This window comes from Pipistrellus kuhlii, unplaced genomic scaffold (assembly GCF_014108245.1).
Source record: "Pipistrellus kuhlii isolate mPipKuh1 unplaced genomic scaffold, mPipKuh1.p scaffold_m20_p_7, whole genome shotgun sequence".
Lineage (NCBI taxonomy): Eukaryota > Metazoa > Chordata > Mammalia > Chiroptera > Vespertilionidae > Pipistrellus > Pipistrellus kuhlii.
This window is the reverse complement of record NW_023425573.1, coordinates 77,471,531-77,485,982: the sequence shown is the minus strand read 5'-3', so window position 1 is coordinate 77,485,982 and position 14,452 is coordinate 77,471,531.

Here is a 14,452-nt window from a genome sequence, read left to right as displayed (position 1 = left end):
TTTTAGCAGATCTGATCCCAACAGCGAAATAAACAATTTGAACCGAAGCACTCAGAGAAAGCTGCCAAAATGATCATTTTAAAGGTTTCCAATCCAATCACATGGTTAACTCACTGAAAATACATCTTTCACTTTCCAGTGCCTGCAAAATAAAAGTCAAACTCTTAGAATGAGCTACCCTGCTAGACCTTATCTGACCCTGGCTCTCCCCAGTATGAATTGTTCAAATTCCTTTAAATGTCACCATGACTTCAATTCCAAGTGCCTCTAGGTAGTCAAATATACCCTTTTCTTTTCCTGGGAGCCCTGCCTCCCATTAAAAGTACCATCCTCCCAGCTTCACACAACAATTTAGTACCTGTCAACGTCCAAGTTCTTATTAGCCTTTTGGATTCTGCTGAGATATGACCTCTCTCAACAGCCTTCTATAGAACGAGGAGTGATTATATGATCAGGAATGATATTATACGTGTTAATGCTATTTAACAAAGCCAATAATTTATAACAAGAATAAAGTTGTTAACTGGATAAATGCAAATCAAATGGAAGTAGAGAAAACAGGTAGACGTGAAATTATTAGAGCAGTGACCAGAGAATATCTGTGGGCATAAAGACAAAGGGAATATATAAAGATGTTTCTGGTAAGAACGTTGGTTTTCTTGGTTATAATTATAATATATAAAGTAAAAAATAATGTGTCATTAGTCAAAAATACTGTTAGTAATTGAAATAGGAAAATTGAAAGTGGGAGACTATGCCAAAAGAAGTTACAAAGGTCTGCGGAGGCACACTGTATTCAAGATAATGGCAAAATATCCAGATAAAAATGACTCACAAGGTGTTTAAAATGTGGGGCTTTATATTAAGGGAAAAAAAAATGGGGAGAGATGATGGTTTTGAGGTTGAAGTTCATTTAGCATTTCAACAAAAGTGATTTACTTGTTCTGTATTTCCCCACCAGACTGTCAACTTCTTTTATTATTATTTTTTTAAAATATATTTTATTGATTTTTTTACAGAGAGAAAGGGAGAGAGATACAGAGTAGAGAGAAAAATCGATGAGTCATCGATCAGCTGCCTCTTGCATGCCCCCTACTGGGGATGTGCCTGAAACCAAGGCACATGCCCTTGACTGAATTAAACCTGGGACCTTTCAGTCCGCAGGCCAATGCTCTATCCACTGAGCCAAACCGGTTTTGGCCAGACTGTCAATTTCACAAGACAGGGACATAGTCTGTAATCTTCATTGCTATAACTCAAGCAATGGAAATAATGCCAGGCACATAGTACTGGATTCATTAGCAATGAAAAATAATTCATGGACGAGAACTCTGATATGGCATATGCTGTATAGCATATATTGTGCTTTTGCTGTGCTGCTTGCCTTAAAAAAGTAGTGCCTAGAGAGAGGGGGAAAAAGACATGCATAACAAAATGGGCAGCTAGGCAAAAAGTTGTCCAGTGCTGGAGACATATGGGTCAAAATCTGGAAATTTACCTTTGTCTCAGGATAGGGTGAAGGGAGAAACCATCATGGGAGAGTGCTTATTTTGTTTACTCATTTAATGAGGGAAATGAATATGAAAGGCTTCCCAGGTTTAAAAAGAATTATACTTTTACTAGAGGCCTGGTTCTCAGATTGGTGCACTGATGGGGCACATCAGCCTGACCTGCACCCAAACCAGCAGTTCAACATCCCCCAAGGGATATAGTAGTGCATGAAGAGGCGGGCAGCCAGGGAGGAGGCCAAGCCTGGGCTGGGCTTGGTAGTGCTGCCACAGAGGCAGGAGAGGCTGGCACTACTGCAGCTGTGCCTGCCAGCCTGATCACCCCCTAACCACTCCCCTGCCAGACTGATAGAGACCTAACTGCTCCCCTGCCAGCCCGATTGTCCCCAATTGCCCTCCCCTGCATATCCCCTCTTTATTAGATAGATTTTTTCTTTAACATATTGGACAGCCCAAACCGGTTTGGCTCAGTGGATGTAGCATTGGCCTGCAGACTCAAGGGTCCCAGGTTCAATTCTGAACAAGGGCATGTACCTTGGTAGAGGGGACATACACAGTAGGGGATGTGCAGGGGGCAACTGATCCATGTTTCTCTCTCATAGATGTTTCTAGCTCTCTGTCCCTTTTCCTTCCTCTCTGTAAAAACAATCAATTATATATATATATATATATATATATATATATATATATATATATATATATATATTTTTTTTTTTTTTTTTAAAGGAAACATTTAAGATTCCTTCATTTCTGCCTGTCTGGTGTGACTCAGTGGTTGAGACCCTAGGCTGTCACCACTGGGAGGTGATCACTCTGAGAACCCAGCCCAGGCTGCCGCCACTAGGAGGGAGATCCTGCCATGGGGAGTGAATTTGGTTTTGTTGTTGTTGTTGTTGTTCTTAATTATTTCATTGATTTTTTACAGAGAGGAAGAGAGAAGGATAGAGAGTTAGAAACATTGATAAGAGAGAAACATCCATCAGCTGCCTCCTGAACACTCCCTACAGGGAATGTGCCAGCAACCAAGGTACATGCCCTTGACCTGAATTGAACCTGTAACACTTCAGTCTGTTGTCCGATGCTCTATCCACTGAGCCAAACCAGTTAGGGCTTTTTTTGTTTTATATAAAAGGTCTCTGGACAGCATTCTGCCAGTCCCCTTACTCTCAGCAGTAGCTCTCCCTGAGACTGGGGGACTCTGGCGGGCCTGAGAAGACTGGGCATCACTATCTTGTGGCTATGTAGGCTGCCATTTTGTCGTGGAGTGACAGTTAATTTGTATATTACTCTTTTATTAGATAAGAATATGATATAGAAGAAGACATTAATATTTTCCTGCTACTCAATACAATTTTCCTTTTTAAAAAACAAACTTGTAGGTTATCAGTGTCATATTCCAATCAAAATATGTGGGTATGTATACACACACATATACAGATAATTTGGAATTGTATTATTATAAACTCTCAATTTTTCTCCAAATGCCTTTGCATCAGAATAACCAGTCAGAAAATCTGCTTATATATTTGCAATAAATGTTGTTATGATCTAAATAGTGTTGGCATGATTGATTAAGTAGAAGTGCTAGTGTTGGGTCAACTAACTCTTCCAGTTATTGAGGACACCTTGTCTGTGTACAGGTATTTTATATATTCCTCTCAACTCCAGCTATTATATATATATATATATATATATATATATATATATATATATATATATATATTATTGATTTTTTTATAGAGAGGAAGGGAGAGAGATAGTCAGAAACATTGATTAGAGAGAAACATTGATCAGCTGCCTCCTGCACACCTCCTACTGGAGATGTGCCTGCAACTAAGGTACATGCCCTTAACAGGATCGAACCTGGGACATTTCAGTCCGCAGGCCAATGCTCTATCCACTGAGCCAAACCGGTTTTGGCTCAACTCCAGCTATTTTAAAGCAGCACCGGGCACAGGCTAAAGAAGAGAACTAAGTCCTGAGGGAGCACTTAGATCTGAAGCATGCATCTGTAAGGCTGGATAGAGGAACAGACAGCATGAAGAATGCAATCAAAACTGCTTCCATCAGCTGAGAAGTTCACATGTAAGAGGAGATGGAACCAAAGTAGAAAGGAGCCAGAGTGGTAGAACACTGAAATGACATTGACTTCTGTCACAGACTCTAGCATAAAATGCAGTGTTCCACCTCAAATTACTGATATCACATTTAGGAAGGAGGTGGCGCATGGTGCTATCAAAGGCAGCCAGATGCTATTACTATAGAAGTATACATAGTGTAACCTAAATTCTTCCCATAAGCCCAGAAAGAGGACACCAATTCTGTCAAGGAGTAATGTTGTCCTTTAAAATTGCCTATTTGTAAATAATTCTCTGTCGCTAATTTGTGTAATTGGCATATGCTGACTCTCTAAATCTAGGAACCTAAGAATGCCACCACGGGACCAGGTGCACAAGACCCTCATTGGCAATAGTCTTATGGTGTTTTCTTTGTAAGCACAGAAGGTCAATAGGAATAAGGTCAAAGGCTCAATATACCATTTTTTTGATGTTTCTGATAAATAATCAGTATTTCTCCTTATCCCTCAATATGTCCTAGACTCTATGACCTAGAGTATCAACTGTTTCTGCATGTATTTATGGTATACCATAGAATCCCACACAGTATTCCATACAATGAAAGTGTGTAGTGATTGCAGAGAATGGAGGGGATGGGTGGAGTTATAAGAGGGATATAAGAGGGGTAAATGGTGGTAGAAAAAAAAGAAAATAAATAAAAACATAATAAAAATTTGTCTGAAAAAAACTAAACATGGAACTCCCATTTGACCAGTGATCCCACTTCTAGGAATATATTCTAAGAAACTACAAATACCAATCAGAAAGGATATATGCACCTTATGTTCATAGCAATACAGTTTATCAAAGCTAAGATTTGGAAACAGCCTAAGCGCTCATCAGCAGATGAGTGGATTAAAAAACTGTGGTACATCTACAAAATGGAATACTTTGCTTCAGTAAAAAAGAATTCTTGCCTTTTGCAACAGCATGAATAAAACTAGAGAGGATTATGCTAAGTGAAATAAGCCAAACACAGAAAGATAAATATCATGTGATCTCACCCATTTGTGGAATATAATGAACAACATAAACTGATGAGCAAAAACAGATCCAGAGACAGAAAAGCATCGATCTGACCTTCAAACCTCAGAGTGAAGGTAGGGGAGGGTGGAGGTAAGGGGGAGATATCAACCAAAAGACCTGTATGCATGCATATAAGCCTAACTAATGGACACAGACAACAGGGGGGTAAGGACATGTGGGCTGGGAAGGCAATGGGGAGATAAAGACACATATATAATACCTTAATCAATAAAGAAAAATAAATAAATAAATATATTTTTTAAAAGTTGCTGCCATTTCTAGAGAACTTCTGTGTCTTTGGAGAAGACTCAGACTTTCACACTTAAAAGAATTTTTTTTTCTGTTTTATGAAGGAGAACATTAGTTGAAACAAACTAGTTGAATTCCATTTCTGAAAATCCAGAGGAGAATAAACTAAAAAGATTATGGAGGAGGAAGAAAATAGAGAGAAGCCAACTAAAGATGAGAAACCCCCTAATGTCAATCAAGTTCTGAGTGATAAGCAATTTATATAAAGATTTAGTATTCTTTTCTTATATTTGTATGAAAGTATAGTCTTCAGATAATAAACCATTTATAATGGTAAGTTCCTATATCTTCATGTATTTCTAAATCTTTGATATGTAGTTACTGTATTAAACACTAGAATGAAGACAAATAGGTATAAATTCCCTACTCTGTTAAATTTGGAGGATATACATTTTTATATATCCCCTAAAAAATGTTCCCAAACTTGTTCTTTGGTTTCTGCACTTTTCACCAATGATGTACAAAGTAAATAACAGTTAGGCAAAGCCAAAATTTGTAAATGGCAAACCCTAGAGCCTTCTGAGATTCAGGCAGAATACACATGCTGTTGGGTGGAAGAGCTTAATTTAAGTGTAGCCCTGCTTTGCCAAACACTAAAACTATAATGAAGCAGCATGTCCTCTGAACAAGGCGGGGGAGAGATGCTCATTATCCTTTGTTGTAAAAGAGAAAATGTCAGTAAAGAAGCCGATCTACTTGCCTATTTTGCTTTACATTCAGTTAATGTGGAAAGATCCATTCACTCAGCTTTCCATTGTATTTTATTCTGGGTGATCATAAAGGAGAATCTAACAAAGAAAAGTTGAATACCAAAATAGTGATACTTTGTCCTCAACTAAGGTCTTAAATAAAAGAAAATGTTGACAAGAAACTTCCAAAAAGAGGGAAATCCTTGAAAACTCTTTTCACAGAAAAAACAAACAAACAACAACCTTCTATTGATAATGAGTCAATAAGATGTATCCCTTAGATTATTAAGCATTATAGAATTGAGTTTCTAATTTCGAAAAAGGGAATAAAAAAGAGTGAACTTCCACATGATGTAGAGTATTTGGAGCCATTGTTTAAACTTTCGAGGGAAATAATTGTAATTAAAATGGAAAATCTAGCAGAATAGAAGGAGGATAAGATCAGATCAAAGAATATGGCGGTGCTGAGATTGCTGACATATATTTTAAGAATTAAGGTGGGAAATGAATTGGATGTGCCAGCATTGTTGTAATGTAAATTCCTCTCTCCCCGCCCCCCCCCCCCTCAAAATCTTCACTGGAATCTTCCTCATTCAATGATTTATTCAAATTTATTATTTTGGGTGTATCACTTAATAAACTTTAGTATGACAATGAGATTTCATATAAGGTAATACAATTCTAACCGACAGAAATGATGACAAAACCAATGCTGAAATTCCAGACAATTTTGGAGAAGGACAGTATACTTCTATAGATTTTTGGAGGGGTGAAAGGGGAAATTCAATGTTTAAAGATAGCACTCAGATTATCTCATTCTACAGCTTAAAATTCTCAGACATTCCATGCTGTATAAGACCCTAAACTCCCTATAGAGCTGACCACTACCTGTCTTCACCTTCTCACCTTTTTTTTTTCCTATCAGTTGGTATCAGCTCAGACCCACTGAAACCAATTATAATCTCTCATCTAAAACATATCCCATACTGCCTATTAACACACCTTGTTTTAAGTCTGTGTGGCTCTCTTTGATTCCTAAGAATAATATTATTTACATTTGTGTTTATTTTCTGCTCCTCTTAGTAAAATATCAGCTCTGTGAGAGCTAAGAATATGTGGCCTCAATCTTCATTGCCTTTGCCTAGCACATCGGAAGCCCGGCATTTATTAAATGAACAATTTACTTAGCTCACAATGAACACAGATGCTCCATCTGACATACAGAGTTTATCCTTACTAATCACTTTTATGTATCTACTAACATTTGGTGAACAGTGTATTCTACAATAAAAATTTAGCTCTGTGATCTTAACTGGACTTAAAGAAACCAGGGATACCTGAGGCATGTTAACAAGGAACTGAGACTTGATTGGATCTTTCAGGACAATACAGAATATTAACGTCAAAGGGAAATACAGAGTTTTTAACAAAAGAAGCAACAACATTTCAAAAAACAGTGTATTTAAAGCAACAATAAAAATTTATGAACATACATTGTCTTTTTATTTTTTTACTAGAGGCCTGATGCATGAAATTCATGCAAGGGGCTTGACCCTCACTGACCCGATTTAGTCCAGAATGTCATCCAGAAGGACATCTGGAAGGTCTTTTGGTTGTCTGGTTTAATTAGCATATTGCCCTTTTATTATTATAGATTGATTTCAGAGAAGAAGTGAGAGGGAGTAAAAGATATAAACCTCAATGATGAGATATAATAATTAATTGACTGCTTTCTGCACTCCACACAATGGGGATCAAGCCCACAACCCAGTAATGTGTCCTGACTGGGAATTGAACTGTGACTTTCTGGTTCATAAGTTGATGCTCAATCACTGAGCTATGCTGGCCAAGCATGAACATGCATTGTCTTTTGATAAATCATAATAGTTTGATGATTATTAAAATATATTGCCACTCTCATTTTATCATTCAGCATTTCAGCTGATTTTCACCTAATTTACATTTAAAATATAAAAAAGTGAGGATTTTAGGAACATAAATAAACTTACTCAGCAGTTCACTTTATGTATTATGAAAATGAAGTCTAGATGGTTAGTGATTGAAAGAGCTTTAACTCAAAGTTCCTAAAGAATGGCCTGTTGGTTTCCTGACTAAATAAAGTCTCAGAGATCTTCCAGAACTCTGGCTCTGTAGATCTTGGACTCCTGTCTTTCTGTACTTACTAGGATATATATTATCTAACCTTTCTATTGTGTATGCCTATTTGTATTTTGAGAAACCCTTAAATTGGAGCATTTGCTGCAGGGTTGGAGGTTGGCATAAATAGATAAAACCATGTTGGAAGGAGAGGATCTAGGTGGAAAGTCTGCATGTGTATGTATGTAGGCATGCATGTATTGAGATGTTTATGATTTACTTGTGGGTTTTCTGAATCTATCATTGGAATCAGAGATGGGCTGTTTTCTTTCTGACAAGGGTATGGCAAAAGTTCCTATCTCAGCATTTATTCTGGTAAAGTATGGATGCTGAATTGCCTGGGTTCAACTCCCAGGTTTTTCACTTAGTAGCTTTGCTTGGAATTCACCTCTTTTTGTCTCAGTTTTCTCCTTTATGATGTGTACATGACAATAATGTCTCCCTCATGGTATTGCTGAGGGAATCCAATGTGTTACCACTTCAGAGCTTAACACAGTACCTGGAGAGAGAGTTACTCAATATAGTCTAGGTGTTAGGGTGTGTGTGGGCTGTGCATGTCTTCTCTGGGGAGCTATATACTCAGAAGGCCCCTGCATTCCCTTTCCATCACCAAAATTCTTGTGTTTCATCCCACCTTTGGAAAGAATATATCATTTAATTCATGTTACAAAATAAAGACCCTAAAGGAAAATCACTGGATTTTTAATGTAAACTTCTAGTGCTACCAGCAGGTTAATGAGAAATAAGGGGTGTGTGTGTGTGTGTGTGTGTGTGTGTGTGTGTCCCTTTAAGATAGTAAGATTTCCCTTCCATCTACTACCCAATTCAAACACTGCCAACTTTATCTACTTGGAAGTTTAGTTTAAACCGTTTTTACTTCAAAATCTTACCAATATGTATGCTGATAAACCAAAAGTGAAGCAAAATTTCCTTAATTTCAGTTCTTTGGGTCTACAGAAAGAAAGAAAAACACACACACAATCAAATGGTCCTGTCAGGGGTAATGAAGAAGGTGTCAGTGTGTTAATTTTTAGAATAACTATTTAGGTTCATCAATTCAGAAATCTTTCCATTCATTCACTCAACATATGTGTATTGATAATATGATGTGTCTTATTCTACTAATATTCTAAGCCAAGAGATTGAAGACACCCCTCTCCCTGAAAAAAAGAAAAGACATTATTTTATCTCACTGATTATGTTGTTCTCCATAGATCTGGAAGTATTGAGTGTCAAGCCAATTGAACTTTATTTTATATTATCTTTACAAAAGCCAATTTCCAAATAGCAGATTCCTGCACAGTTTGACTTGAAGCTATACTGGCATTTTCTCACCAAGAATAAAAAGGCACTGATTGCTTCAAAATTGTGTTTTATGGGGTTTGGTAGGGATATGGTTAGCTTCCAAGAATTAAGATAAAACTTTCCACTACATTGCCTTGCCAGTTCCATTGGCCTCATTACTGCTCACCTTCACACCTTCATTGATTAAATGATTCATTCCATAATTATTAGGAAGTGAATATCATACACAGATTAGTTCATTGCAATGAGATAAGCGCAGGAAGAATGTTATGAGCAAAAGGCAGTTGAAACAACAAAATAATGTATAACAGCCTGAGAATCCGGAGAAGGTCCATTGAGGAAGAGCCTTTAGGAAAATGAACAACAATAAAGTGCCATTGGGTTTAATCCAGGTACTCTGATGGAAAATAGCAGCACCAGGCTCCTTCAGGGGACACAGGGAAGGCATGTAAAGGCCCACGGTCTTCACAGCAACAAGAGATGGAGAATGTGGCATTGCTTATCACGGGTGCAAGTCATCTCAGATGGGACAGCCCTGCTGTCCGCTGGATTGATTTGGAAGGAACTGAGTGGTCCAGAGAGTGATGGGATGAGGAAAGGGCATTTTGGAGACTGCTACTTTGGGGCCTGGGACCCTCACTTTTAATGTTTATTTCAATTTGGATTCATTTATAATTTTCTCCCCTACCGTGTATTTACTGAGCAAAAAAGATCCCAGAGCTTGCTTTCTTTCACAAGCAAGCATTCTGTTAACCAGCTATCTTCTTGCACATCCATCAAACTGCTTGCCACATTAGTGATAGATTTCATCAATTTTTCAGGGGCAAGCATACAATGGAAGACTTTCTCACATGTTCTGTTTGAGCAGGGCAAACCTTATTCTCAGATACAATCAAGTTGAGAAGCACATGAAGTGTTGTCATTAGGCATGTTGGAGGGAAGAAATGCAAAGTGTGAATCATGCCTTTTTTGGATGCTGCCTGTTTGCCCCAGGAGCAGGCTGAGTGAGCTTGTTATTTGCTCTAGACAAGTACTGAGCCTAGTTTATAGGTAACAGTAGTGGCAGGCAGCAGAAGGGAGTGGAAACTCAGCTGCTGATGAGGAATCACCTGGCATGTGTTTCATGGTTGGAATCTCTTGATTCAGGAGTTGGGCAATGGGTGCAGAAAGATGGCATACATACAAACAGGGATGGGTTGTTTCAGATTAAGAAACAAGGAACATTTATGGATTTTACATTAACAATTTTTCCCAGTGTGAGTTAGTTCCTCTCTCTCGTTCAAGCCAAATTCTTGGAGAAACTTGTAAGAGCTATGGAGATATCAAGGGCAAATCATAGTTCCAATGGTTTAAGTATAAAATAAATAAAAGCAGAGTTTAATTTTATGATGTGTCACCATTCTAGAGTTAAAAGTATAGTTTACTTCAGAGATGATAAAAACAGTAGGGTGTACATAGGGTTATCTGGAAATCTAGGGAGGTGGTAAACTTATTCCATGAAATGCATCTATCTATTTGATGAACCGTATATCTGGTAAACCAGCATTATTAGCATGGGACTCTAAATTGTTCAAGGTTAAAAACATTTGAGTTACTTATCCATGGAACAGCTAAGGAGTCAAAAAATGCCCCAGAGGAATGTATAGAATTGGAACACTTTGCTAATTTACTTGAGCTTTGTCACATCAGTTCTTTGAGAGAAATGCATTGATACCTGGCAACCACAGTGCATCTTGTGAAACACTTGGACAAGGCAGTGGACACTCCCACTCAGACTGCCCAGATGAAGCCATGCTCTCAGCATTTGCGGCCATCAAAAGCAAGCTCATGTGAAAACGGCTGTGAAACGTGATGAGAGCTGTGGCTTCAGGCTGTTCATTATTGGAGATGCTGTTCAGTGCCCAACAAGCACACATTTCAATAGTAAGTAATTGTGGTTTGAACAATAAAATGATTTTTTTTAATGATGTATATCATTTTTTCTATAGATGCAAAGCTACTAGCCCATAAATGTTTGCTAATTTTATATACTAACATCATTAAGTGGAGTCTTTACACAATTCTTTGGGCCTGGTACTACAGAGACCTGACTCACAGTGGGAGTGTAGAAACACCTTCCCCATGATGAAAATGGGAAGGGAGAGCAAATGACTGGTTGGGGAAGTTAACCATGGAATAGTGAAGGGATATACCATATTCTTAGAGAGAGATAAATTGAATCAGAACATGCACATTGACCTTTTCAAATGAATAAAAGAGAAGTTACAAGAATTTTGTTCAGTTACCCAGGATCTACTCAGTGAGTAGATGGTGAAGTTATCTGCTGAAAATGAGGAGGTAGGATTGAATTAAAGGGCCAGTAAGACTGAAACAGTTTATTGAGGTATAAAATCATTGCCCCCCTATACAGCTAAGTGTATAATAAGAGTTCAATAAATTATTGACTATTTATTTAATCTAACATCATCAATTTTAATTTTTAGATGAAAAAAAAAAAAAAAACCCAAACATTTAATTAGAACCTTTGGGAAAATCTAAGATTTTATTTTGAAATGAAATCTAAGATCTTTGCAGCTTATCATGCAGTTGTTGCAGCTCTCTAGGAAATGTGTGTTTTGTATACTGATACATGCACATATGTTTTCTATTTATCTAAATCAATATGCACACAGTCGCTGGCTTCTGTGAGATGGATGCATACTGGCTTTTTCCTGGAGGTGCCTGCAGCTGCTGAACTCAGATGTGCTGGATAAACACATATTTTAAAATTGTTTAATGTGGTTCTTCGGTCAAAATACCTTTTAACATTCTCTTCACCCACCCTGTGCCTGAGTCAGTCAGTACCTGAGAAAGAGAAACCTTCTCCTGGGCTGTCCATTTTGAGGTTTGAGAAATGTCAGCGAGAATTATAATCAAAACACCCAAAATAGGTATTCAACAGAAAATATAGTCAGTGTTTTAAAGAGATTATACAGGAAAAATGAGGGAAAAAATAGCATAGGCGTATGTATATTTAAAAAAAATTATCTTTATTGTTACAAGGATTATAGGTGTGGCCTTTTCCTCCTTTTTATCCCCTAGACCCACATCCACCTAATTCAGGCCTATCCCAGGCCTAATGCATTATTGTCTATGCTCATGGTTTTGCATATATGGATATAAGGTTTTTAGTTAACCACCCCCCCCCTCCTTCTGAGACTCATCAATCTGTTCCATGCTTCCATGTCTCTGGATCTATTTTATTTGTCAGTTTATTTTGTTCATAAGAGCCTATATATACATGTAATTATAAATAATATCATTTAAATATATGCCCTTTCCAGTTCTTCTAATTTTTTTTCAAGTTTCTGTGTTACTTCTAGAATAAAGTCTATTCCTTTTCTTGTTCTTTTTTAATCCTCACCCAAGGATATGGTTTACTGATTGAGAGAGAGAGAGAGAGAGAGAGAGAGAGAGAGAGAGAGAGAGGGAGAGAAACTGGGAGAGAGAGAAACATGCATGTGCCAGAGAAGCATCTGTTGCCTCCTGTATTTTCCATGACTGGGGATTGAATCTTCCACTTATGTATGTGCCTTAACCAGGAATTGAACCTGCAACCTTTTGGTGTATGTGACCATGTTCCAACCAATGGAGTCACTAGCCAGGACTAAAATCTGCATTCTTTAAGCTAGTATTTAAGATTGACTTATCTAACATTAAAATATCATTTTAAGTATTGGAGTTGGGAGAAACACAGGGTATAAGGGTACCTTGAATTCAATCACCAGTATTGAATGCAGAGTTGTATAAGCTTTAGCAAGCTGTTTAACATCTCTGAACCTCACCATTTTTTTAACTAAAATATTATAGTAGAATTTCTGCATCCAAGAAGATGGAATAGACATTTATTTCCCTATTCATCTTGTCAAGAACAAAACAAACCTGGACATGTACACAAAATGAAATGAAGAAACAACAACGAAAAATAAGAAAACCGAGATAGAGAGAAGACAGATCACCTAGGGAGCCCAGGACATAGCACTGAGTTCCCTGGGCCTTCTTTATGTTTCATGGAGTGAACGTACCTGGGTGCCTGCAAAAAGCCCAATGCAACTCTGATCTCTAGAGCCCAAGGATAAGCAAAGGGAAGTCCAGAGAGAGAAAAGATTTAGACAATGACTGTACCACTCCAGTCAAATACTGGAAACACACCGTGGCCACCACTCCACTCATACCTCAGAAGCTGACCTGGAGCCTAGACAGGTGGTGCTAAAGAAGGTTGAGAAAGGAGCAAGACTTTCATCTTGCTGGTGGTAATGTGCTACCCCAAAAGTGCTGCTAATGGGGACCATGTAGGAAACCTGAACTTTAATCCACATGAAGAATTCTCAAGGGATGTCAGCATGACTTTTCAGAAGATCTAGTGGAGGGTCAAGAGTTTCACCACAGTCTGGTTGGTGGTGAGGAGACCAACTCCCGGGAGTCAGTGAAAGCCAAGTGAGAAACAGCAAGAGACACTTCTTCCCCTGCCAGCCAAGTTGGTATCAGGAGAGGCTTGGAGTGGAGCTGGAGATCCCACCTGCACACAGAAGTAATTAGGCATGCACCCTCCATCCTCAGGTGTCAATGGAGGCTGAGTGGAAATCTGGACTTCTATCCACACACAGCAATACCGCGGCAACACAAACCTTCCCCTGTCAGAGTGATATCACAAACGGCCAGTTCAAACAAAGTGAATATGATTCAAAGTATTCTTGATGTCCACATTCCCAGTGAAAATCACTTATATATCAAGGACTGTGGAAATCTCAACTGGAATAAAAGCAGCATCCAATAGGTTGTATATTTCATATTTCCACTATAACAAAACATCATAAACCTAGCAGCTTAAAAAATTATTGCATTAGAGTTATGAAGTACAGACATCAAAATGGCTCTTACTAGGCTAATATAAAGATGTTGACAGAGCTACTTTCCTTCTGAATGCTCTAGGACAAAATAATTATTTTCCTTTTCCAGCTTCTAGACTTCTAGAATCTAGAGGATGCTGGCACTCCTTGGCTCATACCCCACTTTCATCATCAAAGCCAAGAGTCACTACTAAGTTATTCTCCTGCTCCAACTCTCACTCTTCAATTGTTTTTTGTTTATTTGCTTGTTTGTTTGTTTGTTTTGTTTTTTTCTATTGATAAGGACCCTGATGATTACATTGGGTTTATTGGGACACTTCAGGATAATTTCACCATCTCAACATCAGCTGATTAAAACTTAATTCCATCTGTATCCTTAATGCCCCCTCATTCTATAAAACTAGCATTTTCAGTTTCCAGAGGTTAAAACATAGACATTTTTGAGGGTTTAT